Consider the following 23,962-nt stretch of genomic DNA (forward strand, 5'->3'; position numbering starts at 1 on the left):
CCTATCCGGCCCCTGAAGATCATTACATTCAGAAAAGGAGGAAAAGAAGATCTTCTGGTTTTAAGAGTATCCCTTGGCTTTAAATGTCTGCAGCTGTTAAATCCATCCCACAAACAATACTGAAATAACTTTAGAATGACTCAACATTTGATCTGTTTTACTGAAATTTACTGTCATAATTAGTAGATTTTTTTTTGTAAAGGGTTAAGGTTGGCAGAAGAGTTGCAAAAATGACCAGACAAAATGGGGAAAAGGGGTTAGAGAGTAGCAAAATAGGTGATAAGTGGCTAAATGGGCAAAAGGGACAAGAATTGACAGAAAAAAAGTGGTGAAAAGAGGTTAAAATGTGGCAAAAATTGGTAAAAGAGAAAACAAGGACAAAGATTATCAAAAAATGGTTGCAAATGACAAAAATAGTGCAATAAAGTAATGAAAAGTGTTTAAAAGTGGCAAAAAATAGAAGAAAAGTGGCAAAATGGGGATAAAACATGCAGAAAAAGTTTAAATGGGTTAAAGAATGGCAAAAAATGTGGTACAGAGGCAAGCAGTAGCTTGCAAAAATTGGCAAATAGAAGTGGCAAAAATTGATTTTAAAGTTGCAAAAATGGTTGTAAGAAAGTAACAAAAGAGGTTCAAAAGTGTCAAAAATGGATAAAATTGTCACAAAGGGGATAAAACATGCAAGAAAACTTGTTAAAGAGGCACAAAGGGGTTAAAAGTGTCAAAAATGAACGAAAAAACCAGTACTAAATCACAATTGTAGAGGGCCCATTCTCTGGGATTTTCAGGGGCCTGTTCTGTTGTCAGGCTCCTTGTGGCCTGCTGCATTATACGTAGATAATAGTGATAGATCTCACTGCTAATTCCCAAAAATGTCCTGCATTTTGAAAGAAAATACAAATACTACTACAACAATATTTCAATCAAACCCAAAATATTGATTCAGGTTTTGTTTATTTGAAAGTCCGGCCCCCAGAGTTTCTGTCGGGACTAAATCTGGCCCTTGTGCAAATGTTCTTGATGACCCCTGTTATATAGCCTAAATTTAACAACATACCAACTTTAAGAGTAATAGTATCATTGTATTACCTAAATTTTACTTTTACTCTTGTGCTGTTTGTATTTGAGTTCTCACTATTTAGTACTTGAATTATTTAAATGAATTGGTTCCTGCCAGGTACAAAAATAAAAGCTAAATGATGATGAGAAGTACAGCCCTCTGAACAACAAGTGGATTAATCAAAACCACAGTTACCCCCAAGACACACACACACACCATATAAAAAGAAATATCTGATGGTGTACAGGCCTGCAATAACCCATTTCATTCATGTAATTTCAGTGTGTCTTCGTGGATGCTGACTGGCTGCCCCCATCTCCTTTTACAGTGCATAACAAATTTATTAGACCACCTGTCATAAAAATGAGAAAACATAAATATTTTAGAAATCTTTCAAAACTTGTTTTAAACTAAAAATTAAAAATAAAAATGTTTTACCATTTTGAACAGGAATTCACCCAAATTTGAACTGCTCACTGGGCTTCTCTGAAGTCAGAAATGAATCAAGCATAACATTCAACCACTAAAACTCATTTTTCTCTTCAGGAATGCAAGTAAATAACTATAATTTGACATATTAATCAAGAAATATTAATGTGCTTTACTATTTTTTCAGTTTTCTTGTAAATCAGTAAATTTTGAAAATTCATGGATAACAATAATAATTCTATTTTAGCATTAAAAATATCATTTGGGTTAAAGAGCTTCTACATATTGGTGTATTAACCATTGCAGAAACATACAAAATGATGTTTGTAATTACCAATGCTGTTAATTTAGGGCAGCTGTGGCACAAACCTTACTTTGGGTGGAGGTCTAATAGATTTGTAAAGCACCGTGTTAAAAATCTCAAATCCTCAGTCCTACTGAGACAATCATGGCAGAGCAGGGAGGAGGAGCCTCAAGAGGTTATTTAAGAGATGGGTGTGGTTATCGGCCTCCCTTTGGTCCTTGAGCCTGCTCTGTCCATGCTGCCACAGCACTTAAGTAAGTTTGTTGAATTATTCCACTTTTTCCTTTGTTTAGCAAATAAGTGCATCCTTTTAATTATGTTTGTCACTTTCACCAAAGGTAGAAGTTTGTTTGACCACTGAAACCACAAAGAAGATCTAGAGACTTAGAATTGTTTGTCTACTTTAAAGGACACATATGAGTGAGTACTTTTCCTACCTAAGTTTAAAAAGAATAATCTATTTTGACACAGTGCACTAATTTATGTTTGTTCAGCAGGAAGCTGAAGCAATTCCTCACTCCTTGTGTAACATATTGGATGCATAAATTAATGTAAGTTGATCCCTGTTAGCTTTAATTTAATCGTGATATGTGCGTGGCAATGTTTTGATTTGATATATCTGTTTGTAAAGAAAATCATCCATCCATCCACCCATTCATCCATCCTTTCATCTTCATCTTCAATAAATGGTTCAGTTGAAATTCAATTGGCCTCCACTAATTCAATTTAGTGACAGTTTTTATACACTGTATGTCAACGCTGCCCTTGGACCACCAAATTTTGACCTCGGTATTTGTCAAATCCTTGTTACGGCCCTGACTGTGTGTGCTCCTTCAAGACAGAATCATCTCTGAAAAAACATTTAACTTGAGACTATAGTCAAGCCTGTACAAAGCAGGTGACCACAAGGTTAAATTGTGAACTGTGCAATTTTTCAGAGACCTGTAGTGATACACAGTATTTTGCACATTTAAAAATACACATACACAATAAGGAAACTGAACTTAGTGTGGTTTGTGCTGATAATAGTTGTATATGTTTTTTTCTTTCTTTTTTCTGTACAGGGTTACTTCACTTCAGTGCAGGCCGTGCTGTTTGGGGCAACTCCCCCTCAACGAAGTGGTCCTGCAAGTGTTGCAGTTTCTCCTCGCCAAACAAACACACACTAATTGTCCATTATAAACTGAAGCACTGTCATCAGGCAAGGAACTGTCCTCTTCCTTGTGTCTATGCAGACTGTGTGCATGGCCGTAACTACCATTGAGGACACTGAGGTCATGTCCTCGGTATTTTTTTCAAGAGACAAAAAGAAGGTGATATAACTGATGGCAAATATACTTTGTGTTGGACATCACTTGCGCCTCTACATCACTGTGCGGTAGATCATCCTCTCGTAACTACACGATCTTTGGTCATCACAGTGGTTTGAAGGTGGTCTGCCCCAAAAATCCACCAGATTAGTACTGATTTCTAATGTATAGACCGCTACAACAGAGTCCAGCCAAGGTAACGCAATGGACGTTCACTTTACATTTAATTATACATATATTGACGTCACGTAACTGACGTTGGTTTCACTTGAATGAAATGAATATTAACGCTGTCGGTATAATAGCGCTGTGGACAGCATTTATGTTTCTCCGTGCTGTGTCGTCGGGTGATTTTTATCACCAGAGATGAAGAAATTTACCCAAACCTTGCTCCCCTTTGGGAAAATAACTGGACAGGAAGAGGATGAGAGGGGGAGAAAAAGAAAGAAAAGTGGTGAGTGAGAAGTCAAGTGCTGCCCACAGTTCCCACCAAGGACAGGATTATCCTTGTACCATATACACACTGATGTTAAACAAACAATACTGTCCTCTGATCAAGTTCAAACAATGTAATGACCACAGAGGTTTTCTATGGCAGTCATAATGGAACTTATATAGCACTGATCATCAACTGGCGGCCCGGGGGCCATATCAGGCCCCCCAAAGCTTCCTATCCGGCCCCTGAAGATCATTACATTCAGAAAAGGAGGAAAAGAAGATCTTCTGGTTTTAAGAGTATCCCTTGGCTTTAAATGTCTGCAGCTGTTAAATCCATCCCACAAACAATACTGAAATAACTTTAGAATGACTCAACATTTGATCTGTTTTACTGAAATTTACTGTCATAATTAGTAGATTTTTTTTTGTAAAGGGTTAAGGTTGGCAGAAGAGTTGCAAAAATGACCAGACAAAATGGGGAAAAGGGGTTAGAGAGTAGCAAAATAGGTGATAAGTGGCTAAATGGGCAAAAGGGACAAGAATTGACAGAAAAAAAGTGGTGAAAAGAGGTTAAAATGTGGCAAAAATTGGTAAAAGAGAAAACAAGGACAAAGATTATCAAAAAATGGTTGCAAATGACAAAAATAGTGCAATAAAGTAATGAAAAGTGTTTAAAAGTGGCAAAAAATAGAAGAAAAGTGGCAAAATGGGGATAAAACATGCAGAAAAAGTTTAAATGGGTTAAAGAATGGCAAAAAATGTGGTACAGAGGCAAGCAGTAGCTTGCAAAAATTGGCAAATAGAAGTGGCAAAAATTGATTTTAAAGTTGCAAAAATGGTTGTAAGAAAGTAACAAAAGAGGTTCAAAAGTGTCAAAAATGGATAAAATTGTCACAAAGGGGATAAAACATGCAAGAAAACTTGTTAAAGAGGCACAAAGGGGTTAAAAGTGTCAAAAATGAACGAAAAAACCAGTACTAAATCACAATTGTAGAGGGCCCATTCTCTGGGATTTTCAGGGGCCTGTTCTGTTGTCAGGCTCCTTGTGGCCTGCTGCATTATACGTAGATAATAGTGATAGATCTCACTGCTAATTCCCAAAAATGTCCTGCATTTTGAAAGAAAATACAAATACTACTACAACAATATTTCAATCAAACCCAAAATATTGATTCAGGTTTTGTTTATTTGAAAGTCCGGCCCCCAGAGTTTCTGTCGGGACTAAATCTGGCCCTTGTGCAAATGTTCTTGATGACCCCTGTTATATAGCCTAAATTTAACAACATACCAACTTTAAGAGTAATAGTATCATTGTATTACCTAAATTTTACTTTTACTCTTGTGCTGTTTGTATTTGAGTTCTCACTATTTAGTACTTGAATTATTTAAATGAATTGGTTCCTGCCAGGTACAAAAATAAAAAGCTAAATGATGATGAGAAGTACAGCCCTCTGAACAAACAAGTGGATTAATCAAAACCACAGTTACCCCCAAGACACACACACACACCATATAAAAAGAAATATCTGATGGTGTACAGGCCTGCAATAACCCATTTCATTCATGTAATTTCAGTGTGTCTTCGTGGATGCTGACTGGCTGCCCCCATCTCCTTTTACAGTGCATAACAAATTTATTAGACCACCTGTCATAAAAATGAGAAAACATAAATATTTTAGAAATCTTTCAAAAACTTGTTTTAAACTAAAAATTAAAAATAAAAATGTTTTACCATTTTGAACAGGAATTCACCCAAATTTGAACCGGCTCACTGGGCTTCTCTGAAGTCAGAAATGAATCAAGCATAACATTCAACCACTAAAACTCATTTTTCTCTTCAGGAATGCAAGTAAATAACTATAATTTGACATATTAATCAAGAAATATTAATGTGCTTTACTATTTTTCAGTTTTCTTGTAAATCAGTAAATTTTGAAAATTCATGGATAACAATAATAATTCTATTTTAGCATTAAAAATATCATTTGGGTTAAAGAGCTTCTACATATTGGTGTATTAACCATTGCAGAAACATACAAAATGATGTTTGTAATTACCAATGCTGTTAATTTAGGGCAGCTGTGGCACAAACCTTACTTTGGGTGGAGGTCTAATAGATTTGTAAAGCACCGTGTTAAAATCTCAAATCCTCAGTCCTACTGAGACAATCATGGCAGAGCAGGGAGGAGGAGCCTCAAGAGGTTATTTAAGAGATGGGTGTGGTTATCGGCCTCCCTTTGGTCCTTGAGCCTGCTCTGTCCATGCTGCCACAGCACTTAAGTAAGTTTGTTGAATTATTCCACTTTTTCCTTTGTTTAGCAAATAAGTGCATCCTTTTAATTATGTTTGTCACTTTCACCAAAGGTAGAAGTTTGTTTGACCACTGAAACCACAAAGAAGATCTAGAGACTTAGAATTGTTTGTCTACTTTAAAGGACACATATGAGTGAGTACTTTTCCTACCTAAGTTTAAAAAGAATAATCTATTTTGACACAGTGCACTAATTTATGTTTGTTCAGCAGGAAGCTGAAGCAATTCCTCACTCCTTGTGTAACATATTGGATGCATAAATTAATGTAAGTTGATCCTGTTAGCTTTAATTTAATCGTGATATGTGCGTGGCAATGTTTTGATTTGATATATCTGTTTGTAAAGAAAATCATCCATCCATCCACCCATTCATCCATCCTTTCATCTTCATCTTCAATAAATGGTTCAGTTGAAATTCAATTGGCCTCCACTAATTCAATTTAGTGACAGTTTTTATACACTGTATGTCAACGCTGCCCTTGGACCACCAAATTTTGACCTCGGTATTTGTCAAATCCTTATTCTGCCCTGACTGTGTGTGCTCCTTCAAGACAGAATCATCTCTGAAAAACATTTAACTTGAGACTATAGTCAAGCCTGTACAAAGCAGGTGACCACAAGGTTAAATTGTGAACTGTGCAATTTTTCAGAGACCTGTAGTGATACACAGTATTTTGCACATTTAAAAATACACATACACAATAAGGAAACTGAACTTAGTGTGGTTTGTGCTGATAATAGTTGTATATGTTTTTTTCTTTCTTTTTTCTGTACAGGGTTACTTCACTTCAGTGCAGGCCGTGCTGTTTGGGGCAACTCCCCCTCAACGAAGTGGTCCTGCAAGTGTTGCAGTTTCTCGCCAAACAAACACACACTAATTGTCCATTATAAACTGAAGCACTGTCATCAGGCAAGGAACTGTCCTCTTCCTTGTGTCTATGCAGACTGTGTGCATGGCCGTAACTACCATTGAGGACACTGAGGTCATGTCCTCGGTATTTTTTTCAAGAGACAAAAAGAAGGTGATATAACTGATGGCAAATATACTTTGTGTTGGACATCACTTGCGCCTCTACATCACTGTGCGGTAGATCATCCTCTCGTAACTACACGATCTTTGGTCATCACAGTGGTTTGAAGGTGGTCTGCCCCAAAAATCCACCAGATTAGTACTGATTTCTAATGTATAGACCGCTACAACAGAGTCCAGCCAAGGTAACGCAATGGAAGTTCACTTTACATTTAATTATACATATATTGACGTCACGTAACTGACGTTGGTTTCACTTGAATGAAATGAATATTAACGCTGTCGGTATAATAGCGCTGTGGACAGCATTTATGTTTCTCCGTGCTGTGTCGTCGGGTGATTTTTATCACCAGAGATGAAGAAATTTACCCAAACCTTGCTCCCCTTTGGGAAAATAACTGGACAGGAAGAGGATGAGAGGGGGAGAAAAAGAAAGAAAAGTGGTGAGTGAGAAGTCAAGTGCTGCCCACAGTTCCCACCAAGGACAGGATTATCCTTGTACCATATACACACTGATGTTAAACAAACAATACTGTCCTCTGATCAAGTTCAAACAATGTAATGACCACAGAGGTTTTCTATGGCAGTCATAATGGAACTTATATAGCACTGATCATCAACTGGCGGCCCGGGGGCCATATCAGGCCCCCCAAAGCTTCCTATCCGGCCCCTGAAGATCATTACATTCAGAAAAGGAGGAAAAGAAGATCTTCTGGTTTTAAGAGTATCCCTTGGCTTTAAATGTCTGCAGCTGTTAAATCCATCCCACAAACAATACTGAAATAACTTTAGAATGACTCAACATTTGATCTGTTTTACTGAAATTTACTGTCATAATTAGTAGATTTTTTTTTGTAAAGGGTTAAGGTTGGCAGAAGAGTTGCAAAATGACCAGACAAAATGGGGAAAAGGGGTTAGAGAGTAGCAAAATAGGTGATAAGTGGCTAAATGGGCAAAAGGGACAAGAATTGACAGAAAAAAAGTGGTGAAAAGAGGTTAAAATGTGGCAAAAATTGGTAAAAGAGAAAACAAGGACAAAGATTATCAAAAAATGGTTGCAAATGACAAAAATAGTGCAATAAAGTAATGAAAAGTGTTTAAAAGTGGCAAAAAATAGAAGAAAAGTGGCAAAATGGGGATAAAACATGCAGAAAAAGTTTAAATGGGTTAAAGAATGGCAAAAAATGTGGTACAGAGGCAAGCAGTAGCTTGCAAAAATTGGCAAATAGAAGTGGCAAAAATTGATTTTAAAGTTGCAAAAATGGTTGTAAGAAAGTAACAAAAGAGGTTCAAAAGTGTCAAAAATGGATAAAATTGTCACAAAGGGGATAAAACATGCAAGAAAACTTGTTAAAGAGGCACAAAGGGGTTAAAAGTGTCAAAAATGAACGAAAAAACCAGTACTAAATCACAATTGTAGAGGGCCCATTCTCTGGGATTTTCAGGGGCCTGTTCTGTTGTCAGGCTCCTTGTGGCCTGCTGCATTATACGTAGATAATAGTGATAGATCTCACTGCTAATTCCCAAAAATGTCCTGCATTTTGAAAGAAAATACAAATACTACTACAACAATATTTCAATCAAACCCAAAATATTGATTCAGGTTTTGTTTATTTGAAAGTCCGGCCCCCAGAGTTTCTGTCGGGACTAAATCTGGCCCTTGTGCAAATGTTCTTGATGACCCCTGTTATATAGCCTAAATTTAACAACATACCAACTTTAAGAGTAATAGTATCATTGTATTACCTAAATTTTACTTTTACTCTTGTGCTGTTTGTATTTGAGTTCTCACTATTTAGTACTTGAATTATTTAAATGAATTGGTTCCTGCCAGGTACAAAAATAAAAAGCTAAATGATGATGAGAAGTACAGCCCTCTGAACAAACAAGTGGATTAATCAAAACCACAGTTACCCCCAAGACACACACACACACCATATAAAAAGAAATATCTGATGGTGTACAGGCCTGCAATAACCCATTTCATTCATGTAATTTCAGTGTGTCTTCGTGGATGCTGACTGGCTGCCCCCATCTCCTTTTACAGTGCATAACAAATTTATTAGACCACCTGTCATAAAAATGAGAAAACATAAATATTTTAGAAATCTTTCAAAAACTTGTTTTAAACTAAAAATTAAAAATAAAAATGTTTTACCATTTTGAACAGGAATTCACCCAAATTTGAACCGGCTCACTGGGCTTCTCTGAAGTCAGAAATGAATCAAGCATAACATTCAACCACTAAAACTCATTTTTCTCTTCAGGAATGCAAGTAAATAACTATAATTTGACATATTAATCAAGAAATATTAATGTGCTTTACTATTTTTTCAGTTTTCTTGTAAATCAGTAAATTTTGAAAATTCATGGATAACAATAATAATTCTATTTTAGCATTAAAAATATCATTTGGGTTAAAGAGCTTCTACATATTGGTGTATTAACCATTGCAGAAACATACAAAATGATGTTTGTAATTACCAATGCTGTTAATTTAGGGCAGCTGTGGCACAAACCTTACTTTGGGTGGAGGTCTAATAGATTTGTAAAGCACCGTGTTAAAAATCTCAAATCCTCAGTCCTACTGAGACAATCATGGCAGAGCAGGGAGGAGGAGCCTCAAGAGGTTATTTAAGAGATGGGTGTGGTTATCGGCCTCCCTTTGGTCCTTGAGCCTGCTCTGTCCATGCTGCCACAGCACTTAAGTAAGTTTGTTGAATTATTCCACTTTTTCCTTTGTTTAGCAAATAAGTGCATCCTTTTAATTATGTTTGTCACTTTCACCAAAGGTAGAAGTTTGTTTGACCACTGAAACCACAAAGAAGATCTAGAGACTTAGAATTGTTTGTCTACTTTAAAGGACACATATGAGTGAGTACTTTTCCTACCTAAGTTTAAAAAGAATAATCTATTTTGACACAGTGCACTAATTTATGTTTGTTCAGCAGGAAGCTGAAGCAATTCCTCACTCCTTGTGTAACATATTGGATGCATAAATTAATGTAAGTTGATCCCTGTTAGCTTTAATTTAATCGTGATATGTGCGTGGCAATGTTTTGATTTGATATATCTGTTTGTAAAGAAAATCATCCATCCATCCACCCATTCATCCATCCTTTCATCTTCATCTTCAATAAATGGTTCAGTTGAAATTCAATTGGCCTCCACTAATTCAATTTAGTGACAGTTTTTATACACTGTATGTCAACGCTGCCCTTGGACCACCAAATTTTGACCTCGGTATTTGTCAAATCCTTGTTACGGCCCTGACTGTGTGTGCTCCTTCAAGACAGAATCATCTCTGAAAAAACATTTAACTTGAGACTATAGTCAAGCCTGTACAAAGCAGGTGACCACAAGGTTAAATTGTGAACTGTGCAATTTTTCAGAGACCTGTAGTGATACACAGTATTTTGCACATTTAAAAATACACATACACAATAAGGAAACTGAACTTAGTGTGGTTTGTGCTGATAATAGTTGTATATGTTTTTTTCTTTCTTTTTTCTGTACAGGGTTACTTCACTTCAGTGCAGGCCGTGCTGTTTGGGGCAACTCCCCCTCAACGAAGTGGTCCTGCAAGTGTTGCAGTTTCTCCTCGCCAAACAAACACACACTAATTGTCCATTATAAACTGAAGCACTGTCATCAGGCAAGGAACTGTCCTCTTCCTTGTGTCTATGCAGACTGTGTGCATGGCCGTAACTACCATTGAGGACACTGAGGTCATGTCCTCGGTATTTTTTTCAAGAGACAAAAAGAAGGTGATATAACTGATGGCAAATATACTTTGTGTTGGACATCACTTGCGCCTCTACATCACTGTGCGGTAGATCATCCTCTCGTAACTACACGATCTTTGGTCATCACAGTGGTTTGAAGGTGGTCTGCCCCAAAAATCCACCAGATTAGTACTGATTTCTAATGTATAGACCGCTACAACAGAGTCCAGCCAAGGTAACGCAATGGAAGTTCACTTTACATTTAATTATACATATATTGACGTCACGTAACTGACGTTGGTTTCACTTGAATGAAATGAATATTAACGCTGTCGGTATAATAGCGCTGTGGACAGCATTTATGTTTCTCCGTGCTGTGTCGTCGGGTGATTTTTATCACCAGAGATGAAGAAATTTACCCAAACCTTGCTCCCCTTTGGGAAAATAACTGGACAGGAAGAGGATGAGAGGGGGAGAAAAAGAAAGAAAAGTGGTGAGTGAGAAGTCAAGTGCTGCCCACAGTTCCCACCCAGGACAGGATTATCCTTGTACCATATATGATGTTAAACAAACAATACTGTCCTCTGATCAAGTTCAAACAATGTAATGACCACAGAGGTTTTCTATGGCAGTCATAATGGAACTTATATAGCACTGATCATCAACTGGCGGCCCGGGGGCCATATCAGGCCCCCCAAAGCTTCCTATCCGGCCCCTGAAGATCATTACATTCAGAAAAGGAGGAAAAGAAGATCTTCTGGTTTTAAGAGTATCCCTTGGCTTTAAATGTCTGCAGCTGTTAAATCCATCCCACAAACAATACTGAAATAACTTTAGAATGACTCAACATTTGATCTGTTTTACTGAAATTTACTGTCATAATTAGTAGATTTTTTTTTGTAAAGGGTTAAGGTTGGCAGAAGAGTTGCAAAAATGACCAGACAAAATGGGGAAAAGGGGTTAGAGAGTAGCAAAATAGGTGATAAGTGGCTAAATGGGCAAAAGGGACAAGAATTGACAGAAAAAAAGTGGTGAAAAGAGGTTAAAATGTGGCAAAAATTGGTAAAAGAGAAAACAAGGACAAAGATTATCAAAAAATGGTTGCAAATGACAAAAATAGTGCAATAAAGTAATGAAAAGTGTTTAAAAGTGGCAAAAAATAGAAGTGGCAAAATGGGGATAAAACATGCAGAAAAAGTTTAAATGGGTTAAAGAATGGCAAAAAATGTGGTACAGAGGCAAGCAGTAGCTTGCAAAAATTGGCAAATAGAAGTGGCAAAAATTGATTTTAAAGTTGCAAAAATGGTTGTAAGAAAGTAACAAAAGAGGTTCAAAAGTGTCAAAAATGGATAAAATTGTCACAAAGGGGATAAAACAGTACATACAACAATATTTCAATCAAACCCAAAATATTGATTCAGGTTTTGTTTATTTGAAAGTCCGGCCCCCAGAGTTTCTGTCGGGACTAAATCTGGCCCTTGTGCAAATGTTCTTGATGACCCCTGTTATATAGCCTAAATTTAACAACATACCAACTTTAAGAGTAATAGTATCATTGTATTACCTAAATTTTACTTTTACTCTTGTGCTGTTTGTATTTGAGTTCTCACTATTTAGTACTTGAATTATTTAAATGAATTGGTTCCTGCCAGGTACAAAAATAAAAAGCTAAATGATGATGAGAAGTACAGCCCTCTGAACAACAAGTGGATTAATCAAAACCACAGTTACCCCCAAGACACACACACACACCATATAAAAAGAAATATCTGATGGTGTACAGGCCTGCAATAACCCATTTCATTCATGTAATTTCAGTGTGTCTTCGTGGATGCTGACTGGCTGCCCCCATCTCCTTTTACAGTGCATAACAAATTTATTAGACCACCTGTCATAAAAATGAGAAAACATAAATATTTTAGAAATCTTTCAAAAACTTGTTTTAAACTAAAAATTAAAAATAAAAATGTTTTACCATTTTGAACAGGAATTCACCCAAATTTGAACCGGCTCACTGGGCTTCTCTGAAGTCAGAAATGAATCAAGCATAACATTCAACCACTAAAACTCATTTTTCTCTTCAGGAATGCAAGTAAATAACTATAATTTGACATATTAATCAAGAAATATTAATGTGCTTTACTATTTTTTCAGTTTTCTTGTAAATCAGTAAATTTTGAAAATTCATGGATAACAATAATAATTCTATTTTAGCATTAAAAATATCATTTGGGTTAAAGAGCTTCTACATATTGGTGTATTAACCATTGCAGAAACATACAAAATGATGTTTGTAATTACCAATGCTGTTAATTTAGGGCAGCTGTGGCACAAACCTTACTTTGGGTGGAGGTCTAATAGATTTGTAAAGCACTGTGTTAAAAATCTCAAATCCTCAGTCCTACTGAGACAATCATGGCAGAGCAGGGAGGAGGAGCCTCAAGAGGTTATTTAAGAGATGGGTGTGGTTATCGGCCTCCCTTTGGTCCTTGAGCCTGCTCTGTCCATGCTGCCACAGCACTTAAGTAAGTTTGTTGAATTATTCCACTTTTTCCTTTGTTTAGCAAATAAGTGCATCCTTTTAATTATGTTTGTCACTTTCACCAAAGGTAGAAGTTTGTTTGACCACTGAAACCACAAAGAAGATCTAGAGACTTAGAATTGTTTGTCTACTTTAAAGGACACATATGAGTGAGTACTTTTCCTACCTAAGTTTAAAAAGAATAATCTATTTTGACACAGTGCACTAATTTATGTTTGTTCAGCAGGAAGCTGAAGCAATTCCTCACTCCTTGTGTAACATATTGGATGCATAAATTAATTTAAGTTGATCCCTGTTAGCTTTAATTTAATCGTGATATGTGCGTGGCAATGTTTTGATTTGATATATCTGTTTGTAAAGAAAATCATCCATCCATCCACCCATTCATCCATCCTTTCATCTTCATCTTCAATAAATGGTTCAGTTGAAATTCAATTGGCCTCCACTAATTCAATTTAGTGACAGTTTTTATACACTGTATGTCAACGCTGCCCTTGGACCACCAAATTCTGACCTCGGTATTTGTCAAATCCTTGTTACGGCCCTGACTGTGTGTGCTCCTTCAAGACAGAATCATCTCTGAAAAAACATTTAACTTGAGACTATAGTCAAGCCTGTACAAAGCAGGTGACCACAAGGTTAAATTGTGAACTGTGCAATTTTTCAGAGACCTGTAGTGATACACAGTATTTTGCACATTTAAAAATACACATACACAATAAGGAAACTGTTAAATGTCTCTTTAAAGACTGTAGTTTTCAGTCCAGTGTGTACAGTACTTCTCGTGCACATAAGAGGAAGAAACATCACCTCAGTACTGTTGACAATTTTTGGGAAAACCTGTTTCAAACTGTATCTGACCACACGTCAGCTGTAGTACTAAAATGCGAATGTTTAGGTGACTTTTAACTTGCACTACAACTGTAATGTTACTTCTCCACATAGATCATCAAGGAATTCACCAGGCTCATGTCGATGGACATCAATAAGTTCTGTGAGGGTCTGGACAGCCTTCTGCATAAACTTCAGGTATTCCGGTTGAAGTGCTTCGAGCAGGCACAAGAATTGACATCCTTAATGGAGAGTCTCAACAAGGATGTAAGTGCATATTTGTTGTAGTTGTGGTCCACATTAATTGTGCAACCCAACTGAGGAGAAGGGACTAGGATTTAGATTATGACAGACAGTAAACCTCCTCTAATTAATGTGCTTGGATAGGCACTTTGATACAGACTGAATGAATAAGAAAATGAAACAACATAGCTGGCTCTTAAAGATGGAGGAGATGGAGAGAAACTCTGGGTTTGTTGAATAAAACCTGCCAGTGAGATGGTCAGAGTTTAAGTTACCTCTCTTGAACTGAAAGCTCAGTTTCTGTCATTTGAGGGTTGACAAAAATCTTCTGAGTTCTGATATCAACTGAATTTACATATCCTGTTTTGCAGACATCAAACCAAAGGAAGAGAGCAGCAGCTTTGCAGGGACTGCCATGGTACATGAAGGAAAATCCTTCTACATTGATGAAGAGGTGTGAGGTAAGCAGCAAAATGTTTCTCAATGATACAAAAACTAGTCCACAATGGGCAGGGTTAAACATGTCATTTCATGCATCCTCTGTGTGTATACACTATATGGCAAAGCACATCTGAAGGACTGCCTTTGTGTTTTTTGTTTGTTTTTACATGAAGCCAACAGATCTTGTGGAGGACATCATGAAGGGAATGGTGATTGGAATCCTTTTGGCCGTTGAAGATGTGAAGGAGCCCCTTCCAGTTTCCTACAACGATGTTGCCATCGTCATCGAGGAAAAGATTGTCATGCATCATCTGTGTGATGTACCCAACGCTTTTGTGAACCTGATGGGTCTGCTGTACGTGCTGAATGTTGACTATCCAAAAGACTTGAAATATACTTTTGAGATGATTCAGCACCTGTTCATGGGAATCAGGTCCGAGATGTGCAGTCCCAGGGTCCACTCTCGAAATAAACTGCTCTGTTAGAGGGATGGCTCAGGAGGATGTTTCTGCATTTGGCCTTTAGGAATTATTTTCATTTTATTGTCATTTGTCCATTGCACTAAGAGGAAAAGAAATGTAAAGCCCTTCTGTGGGTCATTACAGTTTTTTTTTTCTTTCATGTTCTAACAGATCTTTGTTGCTCTCTGTGGAGAAAATGTCTCTTGCAGACACTAATTTGTATTTTATGTTGTAGAGCAAACATGAACAGAGTGGAGATTTTATTTGTATATCTTGCTGCATTTTACTGCAACAATGCTGAACACTCACTCAGAATGGACGGATGCTCTTTTTTTTTTGTTTTTTTTTTTTAAATCGGATGTTATTTCAGTTTTTGAACAGCCCTGAAAGAGCTGGAGGAGCATGGATGTTTAAGATGGTGTGAAAGCTTTTTTTGTCTGCATGTCCCAGAGGAAGAATTCTCATTTTTTACATTTTTATAAGAGGAGAAGAAATGTATCGCCCTTCTTGTTTTCATGTTCTGACTTATTTCTATTATCTATCATATTATTTATGTGTGGGACAGTGTATATTGTGTAGTTTGTGAGCAGGACCAAATTAAAGTGTGTTAGAGGGTGTCAAGGCTTTTTTTTTTTTTTTCTTTTTTAGAAAACTTCATTGGTTTGTTTAAATATTATGTAAATCCATAGTTCATCAGCATATTTATTACACAGATGAGAATATTTACATTTATAATGATGGATGTGGAAAAGTTCAATCTTTTCCCTAAAATCGTGAACCATGAATGTCAACAGGATCATTTAGGCTGGTGAACTAAACTTTAGGTGTGGACTTGAACAACACTGATGGTGGGTATACTCTATAACACTGATCATCAACTGGTGGCCCGGGGGCCAAATCAGGCCTCCGAAAGCTTCCTGTCTGACCCCAGAAGATCATTAAATTCAGAAAAGCAAGAAAACGTTGTGGCTTTAAGAGTATCTTTTGGCTTTAAATGTCTACAGCTGGTAAATCCACCCCAAAAGTGATAAATATTCAAACAGTTTTAGAATGACTTCACATTTGATCTGTCTTTACAAAAATGCACTCGTCATCCATTATTAGTAAATATTTTAAAAATTTGTTAAAACTGGCAAAAATGTCCAAATAAAGTGGTGAAAAGTGGTTAAAGAGTGGCAAAAATGGGCAATAAGCATCCAAATGGGTTGTGGAGTGGAACAAAGGGACAAAAACTTGCAGGAAATGTGGTGAAAAGAGGTTAAAATGTGGCAGACTATTAGTGTTACAGGAATAAAGTGGCTAATAGTATAACAAAAATGGTTTAAAAGTGGCAAAAATGGTGAAAAAAGGAATGAAAAGTGGACAGAATAGACATAAAGTTACAAAAATGGATATAAGAGCGGAATAAAAGGGATAAGACAGGCAAGAAAAGTGGTTGAAAGGAGTTAAAGGATGGCAAACAATTGGGTTAAAGAGGCACAAAAGGGCCAAAGTATCAAAAATTGGTTAAAAGTAGCAAAATGGTGCAAAAATAGCCAATGGCAAAGCAGTGAAAAGGCATGAAAGAGGGTTAAAGAGTGATAAAATAGCAAGAAGTGGCAAAAATGAGTTAAAAGTGGCACAAAATGTTGCAGAAATGGCAGAATGAAGCAGTGAAGTAGTGAAAAGTGTGAAACATGAGTTCATAATTGGTGCTAAATCACAACTGTTGAGGTTCCATTCTCTCCAATTCCAGTTCTGTGGGCAGGCCTGTCTCCTGGTCTACGATATTATACATCAGGATAGATCTCACTGTTAATGACTAAAACTGTCCTGTGTTTTTGAAAGAAAATACAAATAATAATAAAATAATACATTAATCAGAACAAAATATTGATTTAATTTTTCTTTATTTGGAAGTCCGGCTCCCAGAGACTCTGTCAAGACTAAATCTGGCCCTTGTGCAAATGTACCTGATGACCCCTGAGAGTTTATTCAGTGTTCCAGTGAAGAGTTGCTTGACTCTTACAAAAAGGACCCGCTTTTGAGAGTAGCTGATCTTTATTGCATTGAGTTTTTCTAAAAGTTAAACAAAAATGAAATGCTTGAAACATTAAGGGACACCTAGTGGAGAAAAAAAAGTTTTGTCTATCCAAAATCAAAGTGCAGTGCACCTGCAGAGATGAGGTGTGGTTCTAATGTAAGGTTTCCCAGTGCAGGTGTGTTGAGTAAAGTGTCACTTTCAGCTCCTGTTCTGAGCGGGCTCGGGGATGGTTTGACATTTGAGCAAACAGATGCTTCTGCTTCAGATGCAGCAGGAACACCAAAATGCTCTTGAATTAGAGAAGTTAAGAGTAGAAGCACATATTCATGAAGTTGAGCTACATGTACAGGCTAAACACAAGTTAGAGAAGTACAAGCTGGACGTCATGAGTGAGGGAAAGCTTCAGTCTGACACACCAAACACCACTGGCTCAGCATCATTTATTTGATGTTGCTTTAAATCAGAAATTAGTGCCCAGGTTTCATGAAAAGGGTCCTGACATTTTCTTTGTGTTGTTTAGCTGAGGCCAGAGGTTGGTCTGATATCAAACAGACCCTTTTACTTCAATGTGTGCTCACCGGTAAGACCTAGAAGACTTTTTCAGCCTTGAGTGTTAGTGATAGTTCTAGCTATCAGCTAGTTAAAGCTGCTGTGCTTAGAGCGTATGAGCTAGTCCCAGAAGAATATCGACAGAGATTCAGGTCTCTTAGAAAAGGCAAACAGTCCTACACTGAGTTTGTTTGTGTCTTGGTTACACATTTCATTCGATGGTGTTCTTCTTCTCATGTTGAGTCTTTGGAGGATCTGCAGGAGTAAATTTTGTTAGAGCAGTTCAAAAATGTCTTACCAAATCACTACCTACTTAAATGAGCAGAAGGTTGGCAAAGTTTCAGAAGCAGAAGCCAGCAGACGAGTTTGCATTGACTCATCAAAATTTGTTTGAGAGGAGTCATGCAAATCAAAGCTGCAGGGAGAGAAATGTGGGGATGTCCTCCAGTACATTCTGGTCAGAAAGGCCGAATCATAACTCACAGGGAAAATTAGACTCCAACCGTGTCTGTAACTATTGTTTAGGCAAGGGTCACTAGAGAAATGTGTCTTAATGAAAAAGTTAAAGTTGGGTTTCTGCCACAAACAAAGCCAGCTGGAGCAGCCGTGTCTTTTTGTAGTGAAGAGAGAGCTCGTGCTATAGCTGCAGTTCAGGCTCACACAAAACCCTCACATGCAGAGTCAGTCACAGAAAAGATTGATCCTGGTTATGGGGCATTTTTGTCATGTTTCAGTACTAGGATGTGATAAAAAATAAAAGTGAAGATACTGAGAGATTCAGGAGCCTTAGACTCATTTATTGTTGAATCAGTGTTACCATTCTCTTCTGAAACAGCCACTGGTTCCTGTTTGAATGTCAGAGGAATGGATTTGACTGTGTTCTCTGCTCCACAGCATAACCACCTCCACTGAGAGAGTGTCTCCTACACGCCTGTCATTCTAGACCCAAACACTGCTCATCCAGAACTCATCCTGTCTGATGATCTGACCACTGTGAGAGAAGGAGGAGGAGAGGAGCAGCAGCTTCCTGATAATCCAGAGAGGACTTATAGTTACTGCTCTGTCCTGGGCTCTGAGGGCTTTAACTCAGGGTCTCACAGCTGGGACGTCGAGGTCAGAGACAGTAAAATCTGGATCCTGGGAGTGTTTGCAGAGTCTGCTGAGAGGAAGGGAAACATATGGTCTAGAGTTTGGGCAGTACGGTTCCATGATGGTGAATACAGAACACAAACACCATCACTTCCAGACACTGTTCTCTCAGTGCAGACAAAACCAAAGAGGATCCAAGTGAATCTGGACTGTAACAGAGGAGAGCTGTCGTTCTTTGATCCTGATACTAACACACTCATACACTCCTTCACACACACTTTCACTGACAGGATGCTTCCATTCTTTTATAATTGGTCTAACTCCTCACTGCAGATTCTCCCAGAGAAGATCTCTGTGAGCGTGGAACCAAACTAAACAAACATGATGTTATGATGGCATTTGATCCAGTCACTTCTGATATTTGACTACAGAAACTTTCCTTTCATGGTTTACAGTCAACAAATCTATGATGGATCTATGATGGACATGTTTACTAAGCCACAAACAGAAAAGCTCACAATTGCTGTGTTGTAATTGTAGGCTGTTAGATTTCATGCTGCTCATTTTTTACAAGAAGTTTGTGGCAAATTCATGACACTTGTTTGAAGAGAAGAAGTCAGTGGGGGTTGATCTGGGGGGATTGATCCATTGATCACCTGTAGAGAACAGGTAGCGGCTATTATTTGACTTTTCATGGATGATTTCTGAGATGTGCTGCTGTCTCAGCACTTTCATTTCTTTATTGTAGCTGCTAAGTGTATGTTTGGAGACTTCTGAATGGAGATCTTTTTAGCATCCTCAGCCTTTCCCCATTTCTCCAAGGAGCCTTTGGTGTTTGCTTCATTCATGTAGTTTTTATGGGGGCCATACTGTCAATGATGTGACCCACTGTACAGTTGAAATTGTCCATCATGTCACTGCATGATGACATGATGGTGGATTATGACTCATATATTGTTGAATGAACATATGGGATGTATTCTCACCAATAAAACGCTGATTTACGCTTCTGACCACATTGTCATTTTTGGTTATTATGACTATGAAGAATCTCAACAATTCTCAACAATTAAAAAAAAATATCTCAATGCGATTGTTTTCTCTCATATTGTAAATTTGGTATGAACTGCATTGAAGGGAGAGATGATTTTTGTCTTTCTTAGTTTTAAGAAGACAAACATTTACAAAAACAGGAAAGTAGGAATTTCTACAAATTGTTCTAGAAAATTGTTGACACTTGAATGTTTGCAGGATGTGTAGAGAATAAAACCCTTGACTAAAATAATCATTAAACTGGTATTTCAAACACATTTCAGGTCAAAGAGAGAATGAACCTTCTGTGGATTTAAAATTGCAGTAGTATATATTACATTTTAATCTGAATCTCAAATCAAACTCCCAAATAATTACAATTAAAAAATTCAAATCAAATTCCCCCAAATTTAAAAATAAATTTTCCATTTTCATGAAAATACCCAAAAGGTTTAAAGAAAATACCCCAAGATATTTAAATCAAATCTCCCAAAATCTACAAGTATTTGTTAATAATTTTCATAAAATACTCAAAAATTTAAAAAAAAATCACCAAAACATTCAGACCTATTAGTTAAAATTTACAATTAAATCCCCAAATATTCATGAAAACACCTAAATATCTCAAAGCAAATTTTCCCAAACATCTGAAATTAAATTCCTAAAAACTGACAAATAAAATTGTCAAATAACTATAAAAAAAGCAAATTTCCCAAAAAATTCAAATCAACATCTCAGAAAATTACAAATATATTCCAAAAATGTTCAGGAAAACGCTTAAATATCTCAAAGTAAATTTTACAGAACAATTTCCCCCAAAATTTACAAATAAAATTTCTTAAATTTTCTTGAAAATAACAGAAATTTTTAAAAAATAATCCCACCAGAAAGTCAAATCTAATCACCCAGTATCTCCAAATAAATGTTAAAATTTTTCATAAAAGTACTCAGAAATATCGGAAATATATAGGAAATAAAATATAGCAAATTTCCCTAAAACATTCTAATCAATGTCCTAAAAATGTAAACATTTATTTCTAGAATATTCATGAAAACACATAAAAATCTCAAGGCAAATTTTCCCAAAGAATTTGAATCAAATCAAATCAGTTTTCAAAATTCCATGATACATAAAAGTTTTAAAGCTTAAACCCCCCAAAATAAAAAAAATCCCAAAATCTACAGATATATGTCCAACATTTATATAAAATTCACTAAAATAGACCCCGCCCCCTCAAAAAAATCAAATCAGATTCTTAAAAATTTCCAAATACATTTCTCAATTTTTAATAAAAACACCAGAAAGTTTAAAAGCTCATTCCTCCAAAAATTTGAATCAAATCCCCCAAATCTACAAATAAATGTTCCAGATTTATTCAAATAGACCTCCTAAAGTCAGCCCTGATTGGTTTAATGTTCACAAACAGAGCTGACAGAATAACTGACTCTGGAGGATTTGAGCTTGGTCTCAGTGATCGCTGTCCCATCACTTCTATTCTAAATACAAAATTAAACAGAGACTGTCCTAGTCACAATTTCAAACATGTCAGTGAGCAAACATCATTTTAGACGTGACCTTCATGATACCACTAAAATCACAGATGTTGGCGCAGCTCTGAACCTCTTTAGTAAATCATTGAACTCTGTTGCTGATAAGCATGCACCCTTCAAAACCACAGAGTGAAAACTAGAAACTCTCCTCTATTTATAAACTGTCGTGTCCTGCAGAAATATTTGAATCTTTAATAAATGAGAAACTGAAATCATTTCTTTTAGACTGCTCTGTTTTACACTTTTTCTCAGTGGCTTTGGTGCATTTCTCACATCACTATTAACATTTGCACAACAGTTAGTTCAACCTCCACAACACTGAGTCATTTGTGCACATCATAGCAGCAGCTTCTCATTCCTTCCAACAAATTGCGAATGCTTTTGGACATGCATCACTTGCTTTCAAACAGCTCTCTGCTGTTTTGTGACATTATCATTCGCTTATGCCATGTCAGTCAGAATGAACTATACTTGTAAAATATGAATAGTCATTCCCTATAAAATGAATAGTCCTCATTTCATTGCTTGAGTCATTACATACAAAAATGTTGAACCAGTTGTCAAAATCTGTCTAGCAAATTTTATACACTGTTTAAAATCTTTTTTTCTTTCCCTGAAAATGTCTCTGAAAACTGAACAATTGCTCTGAGGTAAACCTCAGCTTTCACTGATGAGAAGGGATGTGTGAAGCATTAGTTGCAACCAGTGATAAGCTACTTCTCCACAGTCACCCAGAGCTGAATCCCATGAACCCTCCTGCAGAGGGTGGACTCGCCACTCCAGGAGATACTTTCCTCGCTGCATTGCAAGAGATGATATTGGCTGTGATGTAGATGAAAATATGTGGCCATACAGACAGGAACGTCTGGATGTGCATGAATGATTTACAGTACTGAGTATGTTGTATGTTCAGTTCCAATATGTACTGCAGTATTGTTTACAGTTGTGCACAGCTCTACCCAAAGGGAGTTTGGATGCTGTAAATAAGGGTGTATTTTTTCTTTTGCACATTGCTGTGAACAAACTAGAATTGCAAAGAGCATATGCAGTAAACATGTCAAACATACATATTCAGTGTCTTGTACTCAGTTACCTCACTAAATACAGTAATATGTAACTTTACTGTAGTTTTCAGATGGCTCTTTAAATAGTATATAGTGCTTTCTTGAGCATTTTCAGGTAATGTCACCAAGATCCGACATTTTTGCTTTGGAAAACTCTTACAGAGTAAAGTGTCATAATGAAAACATGACAAAGCCATTTGACTATCTTGTTCATAAACAATGGTGTCAGGACTTGTCATCTTGATGACACTGACACTTTCATTGACACGGATACTTGCTTTTGAGGAATGAACCATCCATTTTGAGCAAGTGACACGCTTTTGTAGGTCATTAACTAGGTTTTGTAGTTTGTACTAATTGTTTTAAGAAATGCATTAACTTTTGTGCAAATGTAGATAGTGATGTGAGAAATGCACCAAAGCCACTGAGAAAAACCGTAAGTTGACACCAGTCTGGTTTTAGACACAAACACAGCACTGTCACTGCTGCCACTCTTGTTTTAAATGACATTATAGCAGCCTTGATAACAGGAAACACTGTGCAGCTCTGTTTATTGACCTTTCCAAAGTCTTTGATACTGTTAATCATTAGTGGTGTAAAGATAATCCCGTATGGACCACTGAACTGATCTGAACCTCAGAGGTCTTATTGTTGGTTTCAGAGCTATCTCATAAATAGACAGACAGACAGACAGACAGACAGATAGATAGATAGATAGATAGATAGATAGATTTAATGAACAGACATACAGTATATTATCCTGCTGTAGCATTATCCAGATCAACTGAACTGACTACATTTTCACCCTCTGTACCATCAGCAGCACTAATAAATTTAGCTTATCACTGTCCATTCACATGCAGACACGTAGAAACACTGACGGGCGTTTTACAAATGCTGCTGTTGATTTAACACATTTTACTGTTGCTTACTGTCAGTTGATATATTTTTATTTCACAGAGCTCGTTCATGTTTTGCTCTCAGTGGATGCCGTTATTACTACATACATGAATACAGACCACTGAGTCCTAAAACCATTCATCACAATCTGTTTTATGTGAACACGAGTGCTTCTTTTTGAGAAAATCTCAACTTCCCTCGTATACTTCTACATGCTTGTGAGGCGGTCTTGCCTCTTGCAATATGGCGGACACGCTGACGTATCTCAGCAGCGGGCAAACACAGCCAATGAGGCGTCTACGTAGATCCTGCTGCTCCCTTCTTATTGTTGTTAGTCATGTAAACTATGTTACTTCCATGGACGAAATTTTGATTTCAGAGGTGGGGGGGGCACAACTGGTTTGAGTATGGGGGGTGTGGTCAACAGACCTCATTTACATAAAATTATACCTAATTTTTGAGTAAAAATAAGCTATAATAAGCTATAATAAGATATAAAAATAAGATCATCATCACCCTAACATTTGTCACAATGCTCAATCTCATGACTAACATATCTTTATTCTTTCAACCTCACCTGTGAGCCTCCAGCCTCTCTTCCTCCATCTCCTCCAGTCTCTCCTCCTCCA

The 23,962-nt window shown here is 36.9% G+C and overlaps 3 long non-coding RNA genes across 4 annotated transcripts; all 3 read left to right on the forward strand.

The window, feature by feature from the left end:
* The first annotated feature begins 1,746 nt into the window (after positions 1-1,746).
* LOC121525130 lies at positions 1,747-3,298 on the forward strand. Its single transcript, XR_005993202.1, has 4 exons — positions 1,747-2,047; positions 2,132-2,213; positions 2,291-2,344; positions 2,858-3,298. It is a non-coding gene; the product is annotated as an uncharacterized LOC121525130 (long non-coding RNA).
* A 2,392-nt stretch (positions 3,299-5,690) lies between these two features.
* Positions 5,691-6,709, forward strand: LOC121525131. The gene is made up of 4 exons (XR_005993203.1): positions 5,691-5,821; positions 5,906-5,987; positions 6,065-6,118; positions 6,629-6,709. It is a non-coding gene; the product is annotated as an uncharacterized LOC121525131 (long non-coding RNA).
* Positions 6,710-9,289: 2,580 nt separating this feature from the next.
* LOC121525127 lies at positions 9,290-12,574 on the forward strand. Of its 2 annotated transcripts, XR_005993200.1 has the most exons (5): positions 9,290-9,590; positions 9,675-9,756; positions 9,834-9,887; positions 10,401-11,100; positions 12,426-12,574. It is a non-coding gene; the product is annotated as an uncharacterized LOC121525127 (long non-coding RNA). The 2 variants fall into 2 exon arrangements; XR_005993199.1 differs by lacking the exon at positions 12,426-12,574 and having other exon boundaries at positions 10,401-11,433.
* Positions 12,575-23,962: the final 11,388 nt, after the last annotated feature.

The sequence above is a fragment of the Cheilinus undulatus genome, linkage group 17, assembly GCF_018320785.1.
Source record: "Cheilinus undulatus linkage group 17, ASM1832078v1, whole genome shotgun sequence".
Classification (NCBI taxonomy): Eukaryota; Metazoa; Chordata; class Actinopteri; order Labriformes; family Labridae; genus Cheilinus; species Cheilinus undulatus.